We start from the raw sequence: 21,890 nt of genomic DNA, 5'->3' as shown, positions 1-21,890 counted from the left end.
CTCAAATAATGCACGTTATTGCTTCATATAACAAATGCCACTTCACACAAGAACACCAACTTTGCATTTCCAATCTCTTAATGAAATTCAATGACCTATGTATGCCTTGTAGACGCACAAATTTTCTCTTGAAAGATTTGCCAGCCAAGTGTATTGCTTTGGGGTTTGACTTTCATTATGTACACAATATTGATTTGGGTGCAATTTGTACTTTCCTTTTCAATACTTCCGTTTTTATGTTTGAGTGGGTCAAAGCAAGACCTGTCATATAGGGCCAGGAGAAACATTTTGTCTGGGTTCACACTTAAGAAAGTGTTCCCCAAATAGCTTATTCCAAATTACTTAATGCTTATAATACATATTACAAGTGTTTTTTCTTATGTGTTTTTTCTTATTTAAAACATTTCACTGTAAATGAAAATGTAGTGGGAATAATATTTTCATATTACTCATGTGTCTGTTATACTCAGTAACTCCCTTTTGTATCATAATTGGACCCTCATTTTAGTTAACAGCTAGGGTAGCGTTGGCTTCTCACCCCAGAAAGGTGAAGTCATAGCTGATCAAGACAGAGGGTAAAAGAGTCAGTTCTCAACCTTTCCACATCAAAATAAAATTTGTGAAAGTCCTGGCAGAGAAAGTAAGATGAAAGGAAGCAAATATCTGCTTGAATAATGTATTTAAGAAGAATGAATGATGATGTTAAGTATCAGTTTTCCTACCCTGACCTGAAGAATGTAAGAGCTTGGGGAGAGAAGGAAGGAGAAGCAGAGAGTAAGAGCTTCTGCACACTGGGCTCTGAAGCAATCCTACTGAAAGGAAACAGACAATACAGGATCGTGCATATTACATTCCTTAAAAATTTCAATTATGTGGAGAAAAGAACAGGGTCCAATATCTTTCTAGAAACCTGGGAAGTGACACCTTGGAAAATGTTTCACAGATCATACTAGAATAAAAACAATAGAGGTTGCTAAATAGATTGTCCATCATCACAGATGACCCAAGGCAGCCCAGAATCTTCTGTGGCCTTGACCTGGAGGAAGTGGACCAGCTGAACCTTCCATGTGTTTCCAAGGAGAGGACAAGATCACTGCATTCCAATTCATATCAAAGACACAACTCAGACAAAAACGTATCCGGAGATTAGCATGGATTGTCGTTTGAAGCACAGGTAAAAATAAGTGTACCTGAGCCTGACGCCAATTGGAGGAGGCTGACACCAGAAAATGAGATGGAACATCTCGCTCATGCCAATTTAGACACAAGTTGAGAACCATAGAACAAATGCCTTGCCCCAAAGCATACCACCAAATGCCTTTCCCCACTGCATTTTCTGCCTCAATGTAGAATAGAAACTTGAAATAGAAATTAAGTTAAACTATAGAAAAAGAGTTGCTTTTTGCACTCCAAATTCACAAAATAACTGGGACAAATAAGAAATTTACCAAGATGTTTTCTGTCAGAAATAAATGAGGGCTCAAATAGAGATCAAGTTCACTTAAAGAAAACTAATTATTTTTTCTATACCAAAGTTTACAGTTGGATAAAAGTATGCTTTAATATATATTTTAAATTATCCACAATTTTTATAACCCTGTTCTGACATTGCTGATAGTCCCAGAATATGAAAGAGGCCCTGATGTCATAACAGCATGATCTCATTGTATTCTTTCATTGAAATTTTGTTTCTGTGACAGCATGGATGGACCTAGGTGTTATACTCAGTGAAATAAGTCAGTCAGAGAAATACAGTCCCACGATTTCAATTATATTATGGAATCTAAAGAACAAAATAAATGAACAAATTGAAAAAGACTCATATACAGAGAGAGAACTGGTGGTTGCCAGATGAAAGGGGTATCTGGAGGCTGGGTGAAAGAGGGGAAGAGATTAAGAAGCACAAATTGGTAGTTAAAAAATAGTCATGAGGGTGTAAGTAAAGCATAGGAAATAATATTGCAATCATTATTTCAATAATATTGCGATAATCATGTATGGTGTACTGGAAATATCGAGGGGAGCATCATGTAAAGAATGATTATCTAAACACTAAGACATACACCCAAAACCTATACAAAATAAAATTGGGGGGAAATAAAAATTTGTTTAATTTGGTTAATTGCCAGTGTCTCATGGAATCTGCTGATATCGACACAGTATCACCAAGCAACTAGAATGGAATCTTGATGAAATGAAACTTAATAGCATTTGGATGAAAGCATATGATATGTTATCTTTTTTTTCAGTACCAGACTTGTTAAGTCACAGACTAAAGGCTCCACTCCAGAACGGATATAGCAGGAATGAACTAAAATCCATTCTAAACTAGATGAATACTAAAGAGTTACATATCAGATCATCTTCATAGCATGAATTCTATATAGAAGAAAATCTGACCAGTTGACCATTATGTTTATTGCAGTTTTGGAAACCCAAATATGTCATTGTGATATTTACTACCACAACTTCATAAGAGATCAGAATTTTGCACTGAATCTAATAGGTAATCAGTTTCAAATCCAAGTTTAGAGCCCTGAATTTAGGTACAGAGATTCTCTACAAAGCTGGCTCTTAGAAACATATCAAGTTACTGAAAGTTACTTAGCCCCAGAAGCATTAGTCACTAGTCACTGAAAAATTCCATGAGTGGACTCACAATCTAGTAAAATTTTTCTGTTTTGTTCCACCATCTGCTTCAAAAACATGTATTTTGGGGCTATCTTATCTAACCTTTCTGAATATATCCCTTTCCACAAGTCCTTCACTTAAGTGAATTGAATTGATTTCATGGAAATATTGCTATATTGGTTTATGTATTTCATGCTTTCCTCTCTGTACTCTTAAGATTTTAGATAAATTTAAGATAAATAAATTGTAAACCCTCACACTAGCATTAAATGGCACATAGTTCTAAAATTTTAAATTTTTATTATTTAAATTGACTTTCTCATTGATTTTTGGTTGAAGAGGCGAGAGTCTCAATCCCTACTGGTCTTTACTGTATATCCTATGTAATCATCCCAATCATTTACCATCCATGGAGCAACAAAAGAGGATGTGAAATCAGCTAATCTTTCCACTGAATTAATGAATGGAGAGCTATCTCATCCGGGATGCCACTATCAAATCTGAAGGAAATGAGTAGGTTGAGAAGATGGTACTCACCACTAGGATTCCTTGAACTAAACTTTTTAGATGATATTGCTTCATTGCTCAACTACCACTCTGAAGATTTTAATAAAGCATTTTAAAATAAACAAAATCATATTTAATTACTATTCTTTCTACTTAGGAGTCTTTACTATAAAAAAAAATTCTGCAATGGAGCTGCACTAAGGTGATCTCTGGCCAATGGAATGTCAGTTGTAAGATCTGTGTCAATGAGGGTCCAGGAGGCCTATGGATCTCATGTTATAACTAAGTTGATGAACTTGGGAAAATTTTATGAAAATTTTTGAAATATAAACCCTAGAAGATTCTTCTAGATTGAGACTTGGACACTGTTTCTAAAAGCAGCCATAATGCTATAATGCTATTATAACTGTTGAATTTGTTACCAGGCATTTTTATACACTTTAATGCATCAAAAATAGCCCTCTAAAGATTAAAAGGGTATATTCCCTTAACAGTATCTAGGGGGGTGGATATTTCATGTATTTATATAAAATATTTTTTTCATTTCTGTTGATGTGCTAATATTGAAAATTTATAAAAAACAAAACTTTAACATAGAATGTCATGAACAAAATTTTTTTTCCATGTATATGTTTGCCATAACACAATGAAAATCTTTATTAATGAGTTATACACAGACACAAAAACACACACACCCTCACTATGGCTACAGAAATATCCCTTTACCTTAACAGCACCCTGCATCATTATACATCATTATATACTCACATAATGTAAAAATTGAAAATATTATCTATATATATAAAAGCCTAAGTGACTGTCTGACCATTCAACCATCCAACCGGTAGCTATGACACGCAATGACCACCAGGCAGCAGACACTCAACACAGCAGCTGCCGAGCTGTGGTGACTTGGCAGCTGCGGTTCTCAGGTGACGCACCCAGAACCAGAGAGGGGGGAGCCCGATTCCGGGGTGCGTCACCCGAGAACCACCCTCTTGCAATCTGGGACCCCTCGGGGGATGTCAGAGAACCAGTTTCAGCCCGATCCCCACAGACCAGGCCGAGGGACTCCACCGGTGCATGAATCCGTGTACCCAGCCTCCAGGATTTTATAATTTTTTAAGTTTTTGAAGTTTTATTCGCATGTGGCATAAATTTCCTATTACAAAATAAGTCTATTTCTTACTGACAATATAAGAAATTGGAAACATGATAAAATAAAAAAAGAGAGAGAACTAGTATATGCCCTTTTAAAAATCCCTTTGGGGATTAAATAAAATTGAACCTATTTTAATAAGTAGAAGCAATATTGAAATGTATATTATTTTGAAGAGAATAGTTTATTATGAAAGACTCTGTAGTTGACTCATTCCTAAAATGAAAGAATGACATTTTATAATATATTACTTCCTGACATTAAAGGTTTTATGTAAAGCCTTAGCCTTTGGAATCCTCCAGTTATCATCTTTCAACACATTGTACTAGTTGACATTTAAATTCTGTACAAGCTCATGTGGTATTTTGGGCCTGACTGTCATTACTTTGTTGCTTTACAACAGATTTTCCTCAGGAATGAAACCTGGTGACCCAACTAACAGCACCAAAAGGGTATGAACTCATTAAAGCCAAGTAGATATAATAAACTAAGTCAGTAATCCTTTAAAATATTTTGCTTCCAGAAATCTTTTGTTCCTAATGATTTAGCTTCAACAATTCTTTATCCAGAATCATTTTCAATAGGGCTGTTTCAAAGAAATCTAGTCTAATTAAGGCTATTTAAAACTGTTTATTCCTCCCCTATTTGGAAAGTTTCTTTAAAAATTTAAGTTACTAGTATTTCCCTTGTTAATTATAAAGAAACATTAAGGACTAGAGGCCCAATGCACGAAAATTCATGCAAGAGTAGGCCTTCCTTCCCCCGGCTGCTGGCACTGGCTTCCCTCCAGCACCCAGGACCCGGGCTTCCCTCCTCTAGCCACCGGCAGGCACCCAGGACCCTGGCTGGCTTCCCCCTGGGCCACCCATAGGCACGCGGGACCCGGCTGGCTTCTGCAGCCCCAGCTTCATCAGGAAGGACATCCGGAATGACATCCGGAAGACATCCGGTATAATTAGCATATTACCCTTTTATTATTATAGATGGTTTTATTATTCAATATCACCTTTCTAAATTCCCCTTTCGTCATTCTATTCCATTACCATTTATCCACTCCCATGTTTTTGGGGAGTTTTTGTACTTGATTCTTTTCTCCATCTCCATCCCAAATGATCAGTTGTGCCCCAATTATTAAATTCAGTTCTGCTTTTCTTTCCCTCTCCTCCTCACCCCACCATACACTTTTGCTTTCTTTATCCCTAAAACAGGTCTTTAAAAATCTTACTCCCTTTTAGATCTTCAAACGTATTCTTGCCAGCAATTAGTATTAGATTCCAGTTATTCACATTCAGGTTTTGTCATCATTTTCTTCAACTTAACCATCTCAAAATACTTACTGTAAGCAGTCAGAAAGTGATAGATAATTTTTAAAAATTATAACTAATATATACTGAGTTCTTAACATGTGTCAATCTCTTTAATAAGTGCTTTGCATTCACTTTTATAATGATAATTAATGGCACAATAAATGATTGTTATAGGTATCTCAGATATGAATACACAGGTAAATTTAAAGATATATAGATACATAGAATTTTCTGCATTTCTTCAATTAGTATATTCTTGAATCAATCATTTCTCACATATTTTTTTCATTTTTATTCCATAAACTGGGACTAACTTTGCTGCCAAGCAAATTCTTTATATTCTAACCCTTAGATTATAGTTATGATCTGAATGTGATTATTATAAGACAGAAGTGAAACATCGGTCTTTTTTCATTGAAAGGGGGCAAGATATGCTTTGTGCCAAGTATTTAAAAAAAAAAGACCCCAACCTACTATGAGTGTACACAAACACACACCCAGATCCCACTCCTGGGCCAGGAAGAAGCCCGCTGGGACTCCATGCCTCATCTCTAACCCAGGCCCTGTGGGGACAGGGAGGAGACCTATGATCATTAGAGAAATCAAAGACACCCATTTTTACTCTAGTGAAAACTGGAATAGGATCTCTGCTATGAGCCACTTTCTGCTGTATCCAAAGAGATCCTTACTTTCTTAGTTCAATGGTTTACACTATGTGAACGTGTATCACTGCTATCCCCTTCCACATTTAATTCAAACAGTGTGAGGTAGCTAACTGGTTCCTAACTTCCAACGCCCAAATCACTTCGTTGGCCATTGCCCGATACAAGGAAATCATACCTTTCAAGAGCAAATGTGAAAATGAGCTGCTAACCTAATAATTTAAAGGAATGTTTTTATTACTCTACATCCTCACCATGTTTATTTAATTAAATCTCCGTGAGTGCGGTGAGAAGGTGCAAACACCATAAAGTTTTCATTAAAAGCATGAGCTTTGTGGGCAGCACTCTGGATTCATATTTCAGTTCTCACGCTTCCTGTGGTGCAATATTTGGTAACTTGACCTCTGTGTATGTCTCTTATCTGTAACGTAAGGATAGGAATAGTGTATGTTTCATAATGTTGTTGCAAGAATAAAATTAGTCAATAAGTAAAGTGCCTGGGGTATGAAAAGCACCTTACAGGTGTTTGCTTTTATTGTTATGATTATTTATATTATGATTACCATCATTGCCATTGTCATCATCTCATAGATGAGAAAACAGGGACTCAGAGAAGCCTAACAAAATAGCTTCTAGGTGGCAACGTGGGAATTGGACTGCACGCCCATCTGACTCCAGGCTTGATGAAGTCAGGCATCAGACTCGCTCAAAGGGCAGCGACTTACTATGACATCTCTTGGAAGTTCTGCCATGCCAAATTATTAGCCTGCTTGTGAAGTTGTGCTTTCTTCTTAAGTAATTCAGACTTTATTTAGAACTTGAATATTTTGTCTTTAAAACTAATGTTTGTTTTGGATGCACTTGAGAATATTTACCAAATAATTCAACAGTGGTCTCAAATTACTAGAGATTAATTAATTCAATAATTAACAGAGCAATTAAGGCCACTCACATGTATCTACCTTATCTTTATCACTTTTGAATGCTTTTTTGTTTGTTTGTTTGCCAGTTTCACAGTCTTCTCTCTCAGAAACAGCCATGAGATTACAATTTGTTGACTAACACTCAGCTTTTATTTTCTAATTCAGACTGGTCACCACCTCCTTTTCCTGTTGTTAACTTTTTCATCCAGATATTCCTTAGAAACTGAACCCCGCTTCCCAGTGTTCTGGCTACAGCCGCTGAATTTAGTTCAAGTTGATACTTTTGGCATTTTCTTATTATGACCTTATGACTTCTCTCTAACTCTCCTGATCATTCAAGAATTGAAAAGCCAACCAAGCAAATGAACCACAATAAAGCAAAATCCCCAGGCCCTCATTCAATTAAATAGATTTTTATCTTGTACTTAATGAAAATAACTTCCTTAGCCTAGATTACTTTGCATTTTCACTCATATAATTATTTACAATTTTTCTTTTCCCTTATTTAATAAAATAGAATAACTCCGTGGCTATTACAAAAAAAATTTGTTTTTAAAAATCAAATCCCTTGCATTATTTTCTCTTTCCCAAATCGGCACTTCATAACATGCATTCCATTCTTCCACAACTCTCCCAGGTTTTTAGGAAAATCAAATTTTGTTTCCCCACTACCCCTATCACGGTTCTTAGCAGCAAACAGGATGGACAGTAGCAAGAAGTTTCATCTGACGGAGGGGTAGGGGTAGGGGCAAAGCGGAGAAAGGGATGAGAAGAGGGTTTACTCACAGCCAAAGTATGAATATTTCAGGGAGTAGTTGTTTTTACAATACCTACCATATAAGTAGATATTGTTTCCTATTGCTGCTGCGACAAATTATCACAAACTCAATGAGCAAAAACAACACGAATGGGTGAACTTACAGTCTGAAGGTCAGAATCCAAGATGGGTCTCACTGAGCTCAAATCGGGGTGTGGTCAGGGGTGTTCCTTTCTGGAGTCGCTAGGGGAGAAGCTGGTTTCTTGCCTCTCCCAGCTGCTAGCGGCTGCCTGTATTCTTCGACTTACAGTCCCCTTTCTCCATTTTCAAAGTCAGTCCAGCGAGTCGGGTCTTCCACACTCGGTCTCACTCTGACTCTCCCAAGACCCTGTTTACTCATAAGGACGCTGTGACTACATTGGGCCCACCTGGATCATCCCGGCTACACTGCTCAAGGCAGAATTAACCCCAGTTGCAGCCTCCGTGCCCCTTGCCTCGTAACACAGCATAGTCACAGGTTCTGGGAATTAGTGTGTGGACATCTTCACCGGGAGGGATTCTTCTGCCTACCTTACTTTCTCTCAATACTTTCTTTCCCTCAGTACTCCTTAAAATCCCAACTAGCTCACTATTTTTCTGGACTCCCCCCCAAAAAAATTCACAATACCTGTCCTTCCATGTGTGTCTCTCAGATCGAACATTACAAGAAACTTTATGGAATAATTAGTAGACCTTTTAGGAATTGGTAAAACAAAAGATAAATAAGTGCCAACTAAATGCTTAATGGGACACAACTGGCTTTAGCATTTAACTGATTTTTGTTCTCAGAAGCATTTTTAAAACTTTAAGTAAAAGAAAACTTACAAATTTAAAGCATTCCTAATCTTACTGCAATGGAAAACAGTTATCTCTTTTATACACATTCATCCAGACTATGTTATCATGGAAATATTACTATCAATAATTACATATTTCAGATCATGATTAATGTCATAATGTAGATGTACTGTAATTTATATTACCTGTTCTGTAGGGTTTGGGGCTACTTTTCAAAAGATGGATAAATATTTCTGTGTACTTATCCTTAAAATAAAGTGCTAGGAGTAGAATTGCTATGTCAAAGATTATACTTATTTTTTTTAATTATCATCTATGCATGTTACATATTAGTTTTTAAGTGAAGTATATTCATGAACTTCTTGGTCTGGAAGTGAAGTTTAATTTTGCCCCCATAATATAAAATATTGCAGTTTTTCTAATTTTGTGATTTTAAGAAATCTTTTAATTCAAGTGGCAGCATTATAAACGTAATGATCAATACTTAGTAAACACAGCATTCACTGAATAGTCAGTAAATGTTTTCTGAGGAAATGGATGAATGACCATGTTTGGAGCAGCATCCTCCATACACCGGAAGGTGGCAGGTTTGATTCCCAGTCAGGGGACATACCGAGGTTGCAGGTTCAGCCCCTGGTCCAGGAGTGTATGGGAGGCAGCCAATCTCTCTCCCTCTCCTTCTCCCTCCTTTCCCCTCTCTCTAAAATCAATAAGCATATCCTCGGGCGTGGGTTTTAAAAATGTAATCAGCTAGATGGCATGAGCGATCTTACATGCACACTGTGCAGCCAACATAGCCACATAGGTCCTTGATTTTTGTTCAGATGACAGATGATATTGTTTTGGAGCAGTGATTCTCAACCTTGGCAGCGCACCGTAGTCACCTGGCAAGTTTTAGGAAATGCTGCAGAGTAGGCATTGATTTCTAAAAGCTCCCTGATGATTCTACTGTGCAGCCAAGTTTTTATGCTCTATTACTCGGGCTTGATACCAGACCAGACCATAAAATTAGAATCTCCAGGGGTAGGACATGGGCAAGAGAATTTTCCAAAGCTCCCCGGGTGAATTCATGTGCAGACCAGTGTGAGAACCACCGAAAGTGTCCTCAGATCAATTCCACAAGCTCTGTTTTACGGGTGAGTATAACTGAGACCTAAGTGATCCAAAGTTAAATGGCTGAGTAGATTCCATGTTTCAGGTCAGGCCACATCTAGCACAGGGACTCAAAGAACAGAAGAAACCATTTTTAAAAAGAAAGCAAATCAAAACCATGAGATATCACCTCACACCTGTTAGAATGACTATTTTCAATAAGACAATAAATAAGTGTTGGTGAGGATGTGGAGAAAAGGGAACCCTCATACACTGCTGGTAGGAATGTGAATTGGTACAGCCACTATGGAAAATTGTATGGAGATTCCTCAAAAAATTAAGAATAAAGCTACCATAGGACCCAGCAGTCCCTCTTCTGGGTATCCACCCAAAAAAAATTGAAAACACTTATTCATAAGGATACATGTATCGCTATGTCTACTGCAGCATTATTCACAGTGGTCAAGACATTGAAACAACCCGTGTCCTTCAATGTTTGGATAAAGAAGAAGTGGTACATGTGGAAAATGGAATACTACTCAGCCATAAAAAAATGAAACAGTACTATTTGCAACATGAATGGATTTGAGAGTAAAATAAGTCAGATATAAAAGGACAAGAACTGTATGATTTCACTCATATGTGGTATGTAAAACAAAAACTAACAAATGAACAAATAAAACAAACAAAAAACATATATATATATATATATATATATATATATATATATATATATATATATAAAATAGAATGGTGATTACCAGAGGAGAAGGGGGACAGGGAGAGGATACAGAGGGTGAAGGAGACTAGACCTTGGGTTATAATACAAAAAAATAGGGTGTACAGATGTTGTATTATAAAGTTGTACACCTGAAATTTATATAACATTAACCAATGTTATCCTAATAAATTGAATTAAAAAATAATCCTTGTGGGGGGGGAAAATAAAAGAAAGTTTTCAGACTATCAAAAATAGATGAGAATATGGCAACATTTAGAATCGTTTAGAAGAACTAGCCAATGCATCTTATCTAGTTATTGCTTCTTCACCCTCTGGTCAGATTATTTACTAAATCGTCTAAGCCCATCTTGCATTTTAAGTGATTCTGAAAGGCCTAATTTGGGGAACAGTCTTTGGAGTATGACTGTTTTATACCTGGGGGGGCGGGGGGTGTCCCACCCATGTCCTAGTAATCAGTCCATTAATGCATTAATGGCTGGGTTTTAACAGAATGGAACAATGGGAAAAGAGAAGGTACATCTTTAGAGGACTGACTGTTCTGTGCTGGGTTTCCTGTTTGGAAAATCAAACGACTTGCTACTAATTGTTTGTGTGTGAACGTCTTTGGCAGTGATGCCAACAAAAGCACAGGATAGTGTGTCTGTTCAAAGCAAAACACATCAGATTATGTATTCAGCAAATCCTTATTATCAGAACCTTCGTCATGTGAACGATTTGCTTTTAGGCTGGGCTTCAGGAGGCCCTTCCTGTGAACAGACGCCTGGGCTATTAAACACAGAGCTGCCAAGGCAGAGCCACAGGTGGCCATGACTTGGCAAGTGATAAAACACCAGCCACCCTGAGGACAATGAAAAATGGACAGGATTTTCCATCTGGTTTTTAATATGTATATACAGCACAAAAGAGTTTCTTGGGGAACACTGAGTTTTACGATTGAACATAATGCCCAGTATATTTCCCTGTTACCAAGCCCATACTTAAATTTGAGAATTTTTTATTCAAAATAACTGATTTAAATATCTGCATAAAGGCAGTATTTCTGCTGAATAATAAGTAGCTGTATTCTTTTACTGTTCCCCCATTTCTTCTTATGTTTTTAAGGATTCATCGTTAATATTTACACTCTCTGTAACCTTAGAAAAAAGGCATGTAGAACATGTGTACTGAGAATTTTACCAGTCCACAGACTTCACCTTCTCTCTCACTCTCAGCCATAATACAATGCTCACAAGATGTCAATCACCTACCTGTACAGACCTTTGCACTCATTCCCTCCACAATACATGCATATATTCCCTATTAGTCTGATCTTTCCCAAGCTCCTGAGATCCTCACATTAACCCAAACCTTATTGTAGCTACCACTTTTCAATTTCACTCTACATTATGTTCAGTATATGATCCCCTATACATAATATATATTTGCTTTCCTGTAAATCCTCCAAATGAATCCTATATAATAAAAGCCTAATATGCAAATTGACCCCTCAAGCAGTGGTTCAACCAGGAGTTTGACCGCTCACTATGATATGCGCTGACCACCAGGGGGCGGGGCAAAACATGGCGGGCATTGGTGACACAGCACTGGCAGCAGGCGGCAGTGGAGGCTGGTGGAGCAGATGAGCAGGTGGTACCAGGCCAAGGCAGGTGCAAGTGGGGGCCTGATCATCCCACCGATCACCCCACAGACAGCGGCCAGCGGCGGTGGAGCGGGGGGTGGGGCCACCACCGCCACCAGCTCCCAGGCGCTGAGGGAGTTGCGCGGGAGGCTCGGCCCTGATTGATCACTCTGCAGGCGGGATGGTGGAGCAGGTGAGGAGGCAGCACCAGGCCAAGGCAGGGTGCCAGGTGGAGCTTCGGGGCTGCGAGGCTGGGGGTGCGAGCCTGGGGGCATGAGCTGGGGCTCAATCCCAGCAGGCTACCCCGAGAGACCCCACCCGTGCATAAATTCATGCGCCGGGCCTCTAGTTTACTTAAATAAGAGTTTCTTAAAATGAGTTTCAGAGTTTCTCACTGATAAAGCATTCTTGAAAAAAAATGTATTTTAAGTGGCAGTTACTTTATTCACTACTAAGGCAAATTAAGTATGATCTGAATCAATAAATGGATTTAATTGAGAAGGATTACTTTGAAACTTTTGGAATTCTATAGCAGATTGGATTAAATTACTTGTACCACGTAACTCTCTTGAAAAATGGAATTTGATAAAGCAATCACTTTGAAAAGTATTCTAATAGTATATACCTGAGTATCATGAACACAACACAAGGACCTAAGGGTGTTAGTCACTAATTCCCTAAGGCAAACACTTTGGGAGGGAAGCAGTGTTCATCTTGTCCACGGCCTCACTTCTCTGAAACCTATATAGCTGCCCATGCTCCAAAGTACACTCAATACTTTTCATTATTCAAAACTATTTTCATAGTACCTCCCTTCCTTAGTGAGAATATGAAAAGTAACCTTACTCTGCTGTTGTTAATGAGATAAAAATTAAAGAAAAATAGAGATGAACTACCTCAAATATCCATTACTTTAAATGTAAGTCACACACACACACACACACACACACACACACACACACACACAGAGGCAGAGAGACAGAAAAGAACTCTAATCCCTCTGTGAGAATTTTTCCAATTGAATAGCAGAGAAATTAATCAGACAAAGGAAGGAGACAGGATCCATTAGAGAATTGAATGTCAAATGCTTACACCTTTTATTATGTCATTTCCTGAGGGCGGCATATGAGAGAAAGGGAGCATTTCTGAGAAGGGCACAGAAACCCTGCTCCCGGAGAGAGCAGGTAACTTCCCAGCCAGGTCTTTCCCCCACTGCACTGTGCAAATAAGAATTCTTCCTACGTGTGCAGTTTCAGAGCAAATTTAAAAAGCAATACTTTTTTAACATGGAGCCCTCTCATAGCCCACTAGTAGTCTATCCTGGTTGTCAGACATTGGCGGTTGAGAAGGCTGTTGTAGCCACGGGCCAGAAGCAGAGCTGCAGTGCCCACTGGAGCCAGGGAAGGCTGCCTCATGGCCACAAAAAAAAGGTTTTCAGTTAATCCTGTGGCAGCTATGCAGTGATGTTGTGATCTGAATTATGGACACAAGGCTCAAGTCTATTTCAACTTCCCTTGGAAATTCTGATGTGTAGTGCTTCGATTGTTTGGATAGTAAAAATGCTGGTGTACTTTTGAAACCGAAATGTGGGGTGTTGAGTCAGAGTTCGTAATCTTGCAAAATCAAAGAATGAAGTTGCAGACAAAAATGGTTATTGGAACCAAAGTTTATTGAGAGCATCAATGGGAATTAAAGTGTATTAGTCCATGTATAGAGTCCCATATGGCCATAAGCCACATTGGTGCTGGGATGTGCTCCCCTGCCACTGCGGGTGGGGGAGAACAGTGCACCTTTTAATTTAGGGTGTTGAGACAGCCTTGCGAGCTCCTAATTGGTCTTTTCAAAGAATTCTGCCTTAGCAACATCCTTGGGATTGGTTTATATGCCTTACTGCCTTGTGATTGGTTATCTGCACATTGTCTGTCTTAGCAACGTTGGTATGTTTTAAAGGTCATGTCATGTTTCTCACCCATGCCCTCCCTTCCCTGCCCAGTTGGGGTGCCTTAGTAACTCCCCCTAGCTGGGTGCCCTGGTTTTATTTCCTTCCCCCCCCCCATGGTCCCAATTCCTGACTACCTAGCTTCCCTCTGTCTCCTCCCTTTGAGGGAAAATAAGCCAGCAAAGATTTTCTACTAGAGTTGAAAAGTATCATAAAACCAGTGAGAGGATTAGACTCATTACAGAAGCCTTTGTTGCCCTCAAGTCACCTGCAGTGGCGATGAGTCTTCTGACGTTACAAACTCTGTGCTTGGCAGCACTTAGATTGAGATGTGAACAGGTCCACCTTTCCTGTGGGGGATACAGTAGGTTATCTCTCAACTAATAACAGAAAAGTAAGTCTCCTAAAATTTTACTTCATAGAGTTAAGGTGCCTCATCTTAAAGGACAAAAATAGTCATCAAAGAGACATAAAAACCTCTCTAGTCCCAAGCGATTGAAGGTAAAAATAACCTGAAAGGATCTTAGAAGAATGTAGAACAGCATCAGAGAGAAATAGTTAAAGGTTTTGAAGAAAATGTTCAGCTTCAGGAAAGCCTAAACCTGCTTAACACAGTCAATTGCTAAATGGTATGAAAGAGTGGCAGCTGGTGTGGCTCAGCTGGTGTGACTTGGTTGGTTGAGCGTTGTCCCATGCATCAAGAGGTTGCCAATTTGATTCCTGGTCAGGGCACATGCCCAGGTTTCAGGCTCAATCCCCAGTAGAAAGTGTGCAGGATGAAGTCAACCAATGTTTCTCTCTCATCTATGTTTCTATCTCTCTCTCCCTCTCCCTTCCCCTCTAAAAAAATCAATAAAGACATATTAAAAAGGAGTGGCAGAGCTGAAAGAACAGAAAGAAATGCTTGAACATTTCAACACACGAGAAAACAGGATAGAGAGTCCATTAAAACCCATGACTGCATCCGGACTGAAGCTGATAAACTTACCTGCTCTCTTTATAAAACATTACATGACTGTAGCAACAGGAAATAGAAACAAGAGTGAAGCAGAAAATGGAGACCAATATTACCGGTCAGATGTTGATTTGAGAAACTCATCGATTATATTAACTTAAATGTTACCTTAAACTCAAAAGAGAAAAACAAGGAATATTTTTAATTACATGAAGAAAACTACATGCACAAATTATGTATAGTGTGAATTTTAAAACCTCCAACCAGAGTAATGTGAAGATTTAAAATTTCACAGTGAAGTTCAAAGGCTTCAGGTAAGACTCCACAGACATCCGGATCCATATCCAGAACATGAAATGCAACTTCAAGGGAGAAGGAAATTTACCACTTAGAAATAGAGGACAGCCTTCCCAAAGTGTATGAAAACATCAGCCTTATTCATCAAAACCTTGATTCCTGCAGGAAGATGGCAAAACACCTGGAGGAAAAATATTTGAAAGCACATGGCCTTCAAAGGAGGAACAGTTCTCATGAGAAAATAGCTCAATAATGTTCGTTGACAATTCGATTGACCAAGAAAAAGAAGCAAGCAATTGACTTTGACTCATATTTTAATAGTACTTCAAATTCTTATTGCCTCTCTAAACATATCTCTGAACCAAAGATCCACTGCTTTTATAAGTTAACTTCATTATCATCATTTGGTGTGTTGTCTAAATGAGCATTATTTTTTAATACATCAGAAATATCTAAATCTTTTTAAGTATTACATTTGTATACTTTGGAAAATAAATAATTCTGAATAATTCTCTTGAGCTATCCCTCTGCAAATCCAAGTTGATTAAATTTGGTACCTTAATAAATTATTTACGGTAATTAGTTGATTAATGGATTAAACAACTAGAAGTTGCTTGTCATAGAAGGGATAGCACTGGCATAGAATGGTTGGTAAAAATAGTATGATGGCCAGAACAAAGGCTTTGGGATATATATACTAGTACCTTCCAGGGGAGCAAAAAGAAGAGAAGCAATTAATTTGTACTTCACTCTGGCAGCTGGGCCCCGTGCAGACACCAGGAGAGCCGATCCTGGATGCCACTGCCCAAGTCAGAGGCTGTTTCCTGCCATATGGTGTTGGTTGTTGATAAGCATGTGTTTATCTAGGTCTGGCGGCCAGGCTCTCCACTGATAAACACACCAGTCTGAAGCACAGCATCGAATGGCACTGCCTCGTCATCAGTTCCCTGCATACGTGTGAACCTGGAGCAAAATATAACTGAGAGAAAAGACAAATTTTAGAAATAGAGAGAAATATTGAAGAAAAACCACCCCCAGCCTCTAACTTCTTATATATCCTAGCCAAAAATGTTAAATGTGAGGAGTTGGTGGAGATCAGGGGGAGGAGGATGGGAAAGTGACATTATACACATAAACTAAAAGTTAAATATATATATATATGTATATATATATATATATGTGTGTGTATATATATATATATATCAAACCAACTAGCAAAATTTGTATCTTTGCAATAAAAAACATAACTCATAAAACTGCCAAGATTGCCAAATTTTAAAATCAGGCTCTGACTTTTCTCCAAAAATGCTTGTTAATAAAAACAAACAAACAACAAAACAGAAAACCAAACAGGGGGGAGGGAATCATAAAAATAGATAATATTTGGCCCGGCTGGCATGGCTCAGTGGTTGAGCGTGAACCTATGAACCAGGAGGTCACGATTCGATTCCCTGTCAAGGCACATGCCTGGGTTGTAGGCTTGATCCCCAGTGTGGACATGCAGGAGGCAGCTGATCAATGATTGTCTCAACAATGATGTTTCTATCTCTCTCTTCTTTCCCTTCCTCTCTGAAATCAATAAAAATATATTTTAAAAAATAGATAATATTTGTTGTATACTTAGTGCAAGGGTAAGTGGATTATCAAAGCTCACAACAATGCAAGGAACTGGTACTATTAAACATTTGGATTTTCAAGCTAAAGAAATGAAATCCTAGAATGGTTAGATAACTTGCCCTGAATTTGAACCTGGTCATCTGACTCCAAGCGCCATGAAGTTCTGTGTTAAAGAACACACACGCTGCCCTTTTCAAGTCAGTGCTAGCCTCCAGAGTGTGAGGAATGGGACTGCTTTCCCCATAACAACAAAGCGCCCTCTAAGAAAGCACACCGGCTTAGCTTGATTTACCAAAGATCACCTTAGGAGTAGACAGCTCAGGGGAGGAAAATTCTCTTTGATTTTCTAATGCCTCCTGAAGCTGAAACTTGGCAAAAGAAATGGGGTCACCTCTTCCTTTTAATATTAATTCATCTGCAGTGTGAATATCTGAGAAATGTCTGAATTGGTGCCACAGCAGCGCAGAATATAATGCAGGAATTATTTCCCAGTTCCTGGTTTCAATTATCATGAAAAGCAAATAAATGAAACATATTTGTTATCATGCCTTTCCAGCCTATTCTATAATGCCAGGGATAGAGGGGATCTTCATTTTAGAGAGCCATGCTAGCTACAGAAATATTTTCAGCATTCACCTAAGTATAAGCTCTGAATAACTAGCATAAGCTTTTAATCTCTAAGTAGAATGGGACTTTAAACATTATTTTTATAGTTACACATTTTTTAGAGAAAATGGAAAGCCAGCACCAATTATACATTAGCTAAAATTCCAAAAAAATATATAAGAATTGAAAAAGCACAAAAATTATAAGAATGAAGCATGAAATGATTAAGCAATTTATTCATCTTACAGGTCCATCTATGTTACATTTTAAATATATTTGAATTGATGGCTTCAATGCTCAGTATATATCTTTCAGTAAATAATTGAATAGCATATGTAAATGATTTCCATGTTACTAGACTGAGAAAATTTATCTGTACCCTCCTGCTCATCAGCAGTTATTTATCATTATCATGGGTAGTTGAGTCTGTGGTTCTTTCATAAATTCATGTTTTTATTTATATGTGCATTGAAAACTTAAAAGTCATGCTGCTAGAACATGGGTCAAAAAAGCTTGTAAAATTACAATTTTATTATTCATGACCCGTTTCTTTCTTAAGGCTCTTTCCTATACTAGTATGTTACCCCTCAGAGGTGATGTCTGTGATATAATGGAAGCTTCTGGAAATTCTATTGCTGAGAATTTCAACTCTCTGAAGTTTGGGATAGACAGTACCTTGTAACATCAATAATTCAAAATGTGATTTGGATTCTAAAAAGAGAAAAGCAGAATAATAAGAATAAGAAAAATGGGGAGCGTTCTATTTTTTAAAAATCATCAACACACTAATTCATTTCCCCATGAAGAAATTCAACAACATTAACTAGGCACCTGCTAAGAACTTGTCTTCCTAATAGAGATGCAAATAAAAAGGTGACCAAAACAGCCCTGGCCGGCTCAGCTCAGTGGCTAGAGCGTCAGCCCATGGACTAAAGTATCTTGGGTTCAACTCCGGTCAAAGGCACATACTTCAGTTGCAGGCTCAACCCCAAGCTCAATTCCTCGTCAGCCCATGGACTAAATAAAGTATCTTGGTTCAACTCTAGTCAAGGGCACATACTTCAGTTGCAGGCTCAATCCCAAGCTCAATTCCTGGCCCTGGTTGGGGCACATGTGGGAGGCAATCAATCGATGTGTCTCTCTTACATCAATGTTTCTCTCTCTGTCTCTCTCCGTTCCTTCCACTCTCTCAAAAAATCAATGGAAAAAATATCCTCAGGTGAGGATTAACAACAACAAAAAAGATGACTAAAACAGGAAAGTCCTAGACTTTGCTTGCAGGAAAGTCCTAGAAGAAACCACGAAACAATCATTACACTCGTGCTATCAGTTCCATATGCACATGGAACAGAAGAGGCACAAGCTAGCAGGGCCCAAATCTTCCAAGTGAGACAGAATGAGAAACACAATGAAAGCCTTCAGAAAAGGAAAAATGTTTTTTAAAAGTTTTGAAGAGTAAAGGCATGTAGCAAGGTGACAGGGACTTCGGTGTGGAGGAAGCAGCAGCTGTCACAGCTCAGAAGGGTAATGTTACACGACTCATGAGTGGCACTGTGAGTGCTTTAGGATGGTGGGCAATGCAGTTGAAGAGCTAGACAGAGACCAAATCATGAAAGGTCTTAAATTCGATGCCAAGAGTTTGATATTACTTTCTGAGCAATGATGTCAATGTTAATTTTGTGTCACTATTTCTCTGAGAGAATCCCAATTAATACAAAAGGAAAATCACCAAAAGGTTGTAAGCAGAGAATAACATGATCCATTTTACATTTTGTTAATTTTTTTAAAAGTGTGTGTGTGTGCACGCGTGTGTGTGCGTGTGTGTGTGTGTGTGTGTGTGTGTGTGTGTGTGTGTTCCTTTCCAACCTAGGCTTGATAGAAAGGCTCCCACAAACAAGGGCAGCAAAAAGAAGGGCCATTCTGCCATCAACAAGGTAGTGAGCAGAGAATGCACCATCAACATTCACAAGCACATCCATGGAGTGGGTTTCAAGAAGCGTGCCCCTCGGGCACTCAAAGAGATCTGGAAATTTGCCCTGAAGGAGATGGGAACTCCAGATGTGTGCATTGACAACAGGCCCAACAAAGCTGTCTGGGCCAAAGGAATATGGAATGTCCCATACAGTATCCAGGTGTGGTTGTCCAGAAAACATAATGAGGATGAAGAGTCACCAAACAAGTCCCATACATTGGTTACCTACGTAGCTGTCACCGCTTTAAAACACATACAAACTGTTAATATGGATGGAAATTAATCACTGATTGTCAAATAAAATTATGAAACCACAATTTAAAAAAGTGTGTGTGTGTGTGTGTGTGTGTGTGTGTGCATGCGCGCTCACGTGTATTTAGTATCTATGGTGTGTAAGGCACTGAGATGGCATTAGGTTACAAACATAAAAAAATAAACAAAACCACCCTTGCGCCCATAAGTAGTTAGTTAAAGTACTTACGATATACACTTATTGAGTAGGAGATAAAGTAAGAGATTATTAAAAAACCCCATCAAGAAAAATGGAAGCAGAAATGACAGGCTAACTATAAGATGGATCAGGGAGATTACCATTGGCAAGACCCTAGCTAAACAACTGAATGTGTGTTAGGAGTGATTTAAGAGAGAAAAATAAATAGAAGATGATCCCCAGGTTTCTGTCTTGGGAACTCCAGAGAAATAACATCAAGAGTGGAGATTAAACTATTCGTTTAAAAGAGTTAAATTATATTGTTAACAGATCTAGACACTTCACATAGATTAAACAATTCTATGGGGTAAGTATTATTACTCTCATGACCATTTTTGCTGAGTGTAGGGAAGATTAAAATGTCTAAACTGACACATCTTGCAAGTGGCAGAGCTGGATTCAAACTCGGAGAGGGCTGAAGCCAACCTATGGCCCTTCACAGGAAGCAAAGTGACCATCATGTGCTGCCTCTCACATGACTCAGATGGCTGAGTAAACAGAAAGATACAGGCTTAGACGCTCCTTTAAAATATGTAATTCTTTATAGCTCCGCCCCTTCATTTCAACTTTTTTTTATCTTCACCCAAGGATATTTTTCCATTGATTTTTTCAAGAGAGTGAAAGAGAGGAAAAAACAGAGAGAAATATCCATGTAAGAGAAACACATTGATTGGTTGCCTCCTGCATGAGCCCTGACAGGGCCCAAGCCAGGGAGGAACCTATAACAGAGGTAGGTGCCCTTGACCAGATTGAACCCGGGACCCTTCCGACGCTCTATCCACTGAGCCAAACCAGCTTTAGGGCTCTTCATTTTAACTTTTAAATAAGAAGTTTGTAGACTGCCATAAGCAGTTTCCCTGCTTGATTCTTCAGGCATGTGAGTTTAGCATGAAAAATTATCAATTTTTTAGAAGTCATAAACCAATACATACTTGCTAGTGGACTGATTTATTGAACTAGAGAGGTTTTCCTTTAACAAACTATCTGTAAATCATTTACCCAACACTTCCTTTTCACTATTTCAGCCACTGCAAATAGTATCCCTAGGTCTATGCACTGATTATGTACATGTACTTGGTTCTGATTTACACATGGTAATCCTATTCCAGTGCAATGATCTGGGTATATTTGACACAATTGTGCTCTTGCTATACTTTTGAACATTATCTTTAGGCATCATAAAGATATGCTTTCTTATGATCCAGCGATTCCTCTTCTGGGAATACACCCGAAGAAACCCAAAACACTAATTTGAAAGAATATATGCACCCCTAAACTCATTGCAACATTATTTACAATAGCCAAGATTTGGAAGCAGGCTAAGTGTACCCAACAGTAGATGAGTGAATAAAAAAGCTGTGGTACATCTATACAATAAAATACTACCCAGACATAAAAAATAAAAAATAAAGGAAATCTTACCTTTTATGACAGCATGAATGGACCTAGAGAGTATTATGTTAAATTAAGTAAGCCAGGCAGAGAAAGGCAAATACCATATGATTTCACTCATATCTAATGATAAAATAAACAAACAAAATAGAAATAAACTCAGACACTGACGGCTGTCAGAGGAGAAGGGAGTCTGGAGGAAAAAAGTGAAGGATTAAGAAAAAAAAAACCTCACAGCACAGACAACAGTATGGTGGAGGGGAGGGGCAGGTAGAAGCATGTAAAGTGAAGCTAAATGGTGACAGAAGGGGACTTGTGGGTAGTGAACACACAATACAATCCTATATAATAAAAGCCTAATATGCAAATTGTTCAATCAGGAATTCA

At 38.3% G+C, this 21,890-nt stretch overlaps 1 pseudogene; it reads left to right on the top strand.

Moving 5' to 3' along the window:
• LOC111825162 overlaps positions 1-19,904 on the top strand; it is a 41,671-nt pseudogene extending 21,767 nt beyond the window's left edge.
• The last annotated feature ends 1,986 nt before the right edge of the window (positions 19,905-21,890 follow it).

The sequence above is a fragment of the Myotis lucifugus genome, unplaced genomic scaffold, assembly GCF_000147115.1.
Source record: "Myotis lucifugus unplaced genomic scaffold, Myoluc2.0 scaffold_15, whole genome shotgun sequence".
Lineage (NCBI taxonomy): Eukaryota > Metazoa > Chordata > Mammalia > Chiroptera > Vespertilionidae > Myotis > Myotis lucifugus.
This window is presented reverse-complemented; position numbering and strand designations above follow the sequence as displayed.